The sequence below is a fragment of the Pseudochaenichthys georgianus genome, chromosome 3 (assembly GCF_902827115.2).
Source record: "Pseudochaenichthys georgianus chromosome 3, fPseGeo1.2, whole genome shotgun sequence".
NCBI classification, from domain to species: domain Eukaryota; kingdom Metazoa; phylum Chordata; class Actinopteri; order Perciformes; family Channichthyidae; genus Pseudochaenichthys; species Pseudochaenichthys georgianus.
The window spans coordinates 10,262,478-10,267,675 of record NC_047505.1 but is presented as its reverse complement, the minus strand read 5'-3'; the positions used below and the strand labels follow the sequence as shown (position 1 = coordinate 10,267,675).

Below are 5,198 nucleotides of genomic sequence, written 5' to 3'. Positions count from 1 at the left end.
GTTCAATAACTTAGGGTGATAAAAAGTATAACTCCAACAACACCTCAGTTGTCAGCAATGTGTGCATTTTCATGTGTTTTTAAAAGCTCAGTTATTGACTTCTTTCTACAGGTGTACATGTGCAAATTGCGCCACGATGCCTTCTGAACCGGAGAATGTGTGCTGCATGGAGATACCACAGGTAACATTTTTGATAGCTTCACTAAGTTGTTTGTTTAGAGCAGGGGTGGGGAACCTTTTTCCTCTCAAGGGCCATTTCAATTTTTACAATATCCTCAGAGGGCCATACAAGTTATTGACCTCTGCTTGCTCATTCTGTGCAAAGAAAAAGCAACCTCTTAATCCAGATATCTCACCATGACTCGTGTATGCGTGCACGTGCACGGTGTGGCGTGACCACCAAAACAGAAAGATATGGACACAAGATGTGTGCAAATGTATTTAGTTTCCTATCCATGTGAACATGATTTAAGTGGTGGGGGACCTAACCTCCTCTAGGGGGGTCTGGGGGGCATGCTCCCCTGGGACCTTTAACATTTTTTTTAAATGTTGAAGTTAAAAGCATCAATCTGGTGCACTTTGTTAGGAGATATAAATGATAACTAGGCCGCATTTCCAAATCTCCCCGCGTCCCTACACAAGCTGTTATCTTACATGAAGGAAATCCAGAGCATACACTTAACCGTTAAACAATAATCCACTTTAATGGTAATATACAATGCAATACAATCAAATACATTACCATACACAACCATATCGTATCATATGTGTAATTTCAGGAGTTGGCCTACTCCTGGCTCCTGCCCACAGGCCGCCACGACCTTCCAGTCCGAGCGATGCGAGGAGAGAGAGAGAGAACAGCAAGCCGGATAGGCTTTCATACCAAATGATACAGGAGGGGGTGGAGTTTAAGGACAACTGGTCGTCTTTTCCAGTCATCTCAAACAAACACCTCTGACCCTCACTGTCTCCTATTTCTGCAGCCTCTGCAGCATCCACACATCCCCCCATCACATTCCAGAGACCACAGTGGGGTCTTGTTCCAGCTCCCCCACAGCAATAAAACCCTTAACAGCCCTTCACAGTTTGCATGAATACATACAAATATTTCCTTACAACTTTGAGAGCAACATTAGGAGATCTATGGACACATCTCTCAACACCCAAACACAACTGTAAGCAGATTTTCTTTTAATTTATGGATATTTGACAAATCACTCCCCTTTCAAACTGTATTCTTCTTTATTAATAACTGTCATATAGTACCTGTTTACTTTATTCTCTTATTTTTTTGATAACTATAATGATCATATAAAGATGTGCCTTTACCTCACTGGTTGTAGAAAAAGCTTCTTATATTCGTTAGCATAGCTAGCTAACCAGATGCTAATGATAACAACACAGTTATTGACTGTCTGATCAGTGTGACAGATGAGCAGATCGCCACTGGGCTTTCAACTAAAGACACATATACGCAGAAACTGCGGCATGTGTACGGACTTATCGGTACTGCAATTTCTGAAGTGCTGGAGTGGCGTTCTGGTGCTCTCCGTCAGCACTGCACCCCTGTCAGTCGAGACATATACCACGTGATGACACGTTAGGCTCGTGTTGTGTTCAAGGACCCTGACCTTGGCCAGGAAAAACAGGCACTCGTTTGTTTAATTTTGTTGCGGTCTAGATTTCTTTCATTTTTTTATTTTTTGCATGTGTTTATAAATTACCAAATTGTCTCGCGGGCCGTATACGGCCCGGAGGCCGGAGGTTCCCCACCCCTGGTTTAGAGAATACATTTTTCACATATCATTCAATATATGTTTATCACACTAGGTGTCAAGACTGATGCAGGAACTTGAGGACTTGACAACCTGTATGGTGGACCATCCTGGATTGGAGCCTGTGTGCCTGAATGTGTTCTCCCTGCAGAATGCATTTAATATTTACAGAGCTGAACATGGTGGACTACAGTTGAGGCAAATAGAGCAGTGAGTGGTTTGTTTGTTTTGACTGAAATTGTAAAACGAATGCCAATATTGTTCATGGAAATAAAAGCTGGTGTATATGGCTTTATGCAATCTTTCATTGTACATGTACTATTATATTATATACTACACAGCATAGCATGGCATAACACACCAATGTGTACGACAACAAAAATCCACACACAACCTTATGCTTTTGAAATCAGAATATTCTTTACCCATCCAAACATGAATATTCACGACACATTTGATATCAACTCGGAACTTTATTGTCAAAATCAACGGTTCTTTGAACCCATAAAAAAAACTAAATGTACTTGTATAAATGACACTAAATATATTTTTTAATGATTTCTGGCGTCACAGGTATCTAGCCTACAGAAGCTTTGTGAGCTGGTGCTGGGGCTTCCTTGGACGCAGGATCAGAGTGGTGATTCCAGCCTGCGTTGTCCTCAGGATACGCAGGGAGTTTCCTGATCCGCGAAATGTCTATGTTGGGTTCAGACAGCAGCCAAATTGAACCGTGTAGCATACCCGGCGATGACCTCCTCCCTGTCAGGTCGCTCATATTGGGAACACAGGTCCTCTGGGATGGGTATCTTCAGAAGCTCCTGTGTGAATGGTGCAGGTTCCACAAAGACTTGGTTGAAGATGAGGTCCATCAAGTTGGCCACGTAGCCTGTACAATGTTAAAAAAAGCACCCAAGAAAATGTGGTTTATATGCATGTAAAAAACTGAAAGTTATTTCTAATTTTTTTACTTTATATTTGTAAACAGTTGTATAATAAATATTTTAAACACTTACGGAATGTGGGGTCAGTCTTTACTGGTTTTGCTCTGCATTCTCCCTTCCTGGCCTTTGGGAACTGCAGCTTATACAGAGGGTTTCCAGTGGATGTAGTGGCTTGTGCACGCTCAGCGTTTTCATTGTAGTGCAGGGCTGCCAGGTACAGTCTTTAATTTCCGCCATGAGAAAAAAAATGTAAATAATAGAAAACGGATGTACAAATTGTCACTAATTAGTAAGTAACTATGGTTTATTTTACCTGCACAACATTCCAAGAAATGGAAACACAACATTCTTTGGAGCAAAGCGCAGGATGACGGCATGGAATGACTCCAAAGATGAAGTCTGGTGGTGTGGGCTGAGTTTGGCCACAGCTTTCAAAATCCTCTTGTTTGAGAGAATTGTCTCCAGCTTGTGAAAGGCCGGCGTTCCTAAGAATTTGAAAATCAAAGTCATATTTGAATTGTCATGCTGTATAGAACATCCTGAATTCAATAGTTGTCCCTTACAAATATTTATAGAGGAGTAATGTAATATGGTTTATGAACAACATACCTGCAGCCATCCATTGGTATTGCGCAATGCGCAGTGGCTGAAGGCACTTAGGGAACAGGGGGTCATCATGAGAGTGGATATCCTGCACGTGGTTCAGGATGGAAGTCCATTTGGCCACTCTCTCAGGCCCGGTGGTGGAGGTTGCTGCAGTCCAGTATATGTGGTTTCTTATACTCTTCACCCACCCTCGAAGTATTTCGCTGTCCTTCTTTTTTGCAGCTTTCTCCAGTTGCTTAGAAATCCCTAATAAATACATTTAACATGTAATTAATATACATACAAGTTTACTCAAAATATTATGCTACTGATGTGATTGTAGGAAGCTGGGTTTGTGTCTAAATAAAATAATGATTGATAGATAGATAGATAGACTTTTATTAATCCCTCGTGGGGAAATTGTTTCTCTGAATTTGACCCATCCTAGTGTTAGGAGCAGTGTGCTGCCATTTTGAACGGCGCCCGGGGAGCAGTGTGGGAAATGGTGCCTTGCTCAGAGACACCTCGGTAACACTTTGTCTTGCCCGGACTTGAACAGGTGACCTTCCAGTTGCCAAGCCAAGTCCCTATCGACTTCGCCACCACCGCCCATTGTATTTACAATTGATATATTTACATAGAAATTAATATAAAGAAAAATACCTTTTTCTATGTGCCAAACATCAAAGAATTGGGTGATGCTGCTTTCCCTTAGGAATTTCTGAATTTGCAGATGTCTGTCCGTGACAATACAGTCCAGAGTCACACCACGTTCCTTTAACAACTCCAGACTCCTTTTCAGGCCCTCTAACTCCATGTGGTAGCTTCCACCAACCTCATTGCTCTGTTATGACACATACAAATAACCATTGATACACACATTTTAAATATAACGTGCAAACGGTGTTATAGAAAAAAACATTGATATTTCATTTCAACCCACTTACCTGAACCAACTGGAGGTCAACGACTTTGTTGTTCTTCAGGTCCATCATAGTGTAGCTTCCGAACTTTGCAGAGTGGCCTGTGAACCTATGTTTTACAGTAATTACTATTCTCTGCGGATGGTGAATTTGTATTTTTACTTGTAGTGTTTAGCATATGTTTTTCAGGAACCATTAATTGAACAAATCACACATAGTGAAACCCCTTTCTGAAATGTAAAATGTGAATTATATAAAACATATACGACATACCTGGAGAGTCAGCCCTCATATCACCACCAACTATCACTTTCTCCTCTGCATGGAGCTTCTGTAGCATGCCTTCCTGTGATTTTTGCCAGTAAGAAACAATCGCTGGCTCAATGAACATCCTGGCATGCCTTCGGAAGGTGTTGTATTTGCATAGCTGCATATTCATTGCTTTGAAGACCTAATGGTTGAAAGAAAACAGCAAGAATACATTTTAATCTCAAAGATCACCTGTAGATTTGTTGACGAGTCGTTGAGGAGAACCTGGAAAGTGCAAATGAGCTGCCCTTTTTTTAAACAGGGAAAGAGCTGAATATGTCATGTGGGGTGCTTACTCTCCAGTGCCCCTTTCACATCTCTTCTCTTTCTCCACACCACCCTCCCAAAAGAGCTTTACATATTAGCATGGGTCGTTACCTAACAGTGCCCTATTCCCAACTTTTGTCAGTCTTGTTATTGTTACCTTGTCCTATCTTATTCAACAACAACATTTGCATTTTCAAACATTGGCAAAACAATCTTCTGCAGTTAATTTACCTTTGAAAGTTTGTAGAAAGATGCTCCGTTGACATATGTTGCAACTGATAGCTGCAGGTTTCCAACTGGAGTACTCCCAAGAACAGGCTGGCTATTCCAGTTTCTTGTAAACTGACAATGGGGGCACAGCTGATGCACTGATATGAATGTACCGATCCTTCTGGTTT

At 41.4% G+C, this 5,198-nt stretch overlaps 1 long non-coding RNA gene across 1 annotated transcript; it reads right to left on the bottom strand.

Moving 5' to 3' along the window:
* Positions 1-3,999: 3,999 nt before the first annotated feature.
* On the bottom strand, positions 4,000-4,593 carry LOC117441864 (uncharacterized). The gene is made up of 3 exons (XR_011642591.1): positions 4,498-4,593; positions 4,249-4,325; positions 4,000-4,145 (listed from the first exon to the last, which is right to left on the bottom strand). It is a non-coding gene; the product is annotated as an uncharacterized lncRNA (long non-coding RNA).
* Positions 4,594-5,198: the final 605 nt, after the last annotated feature.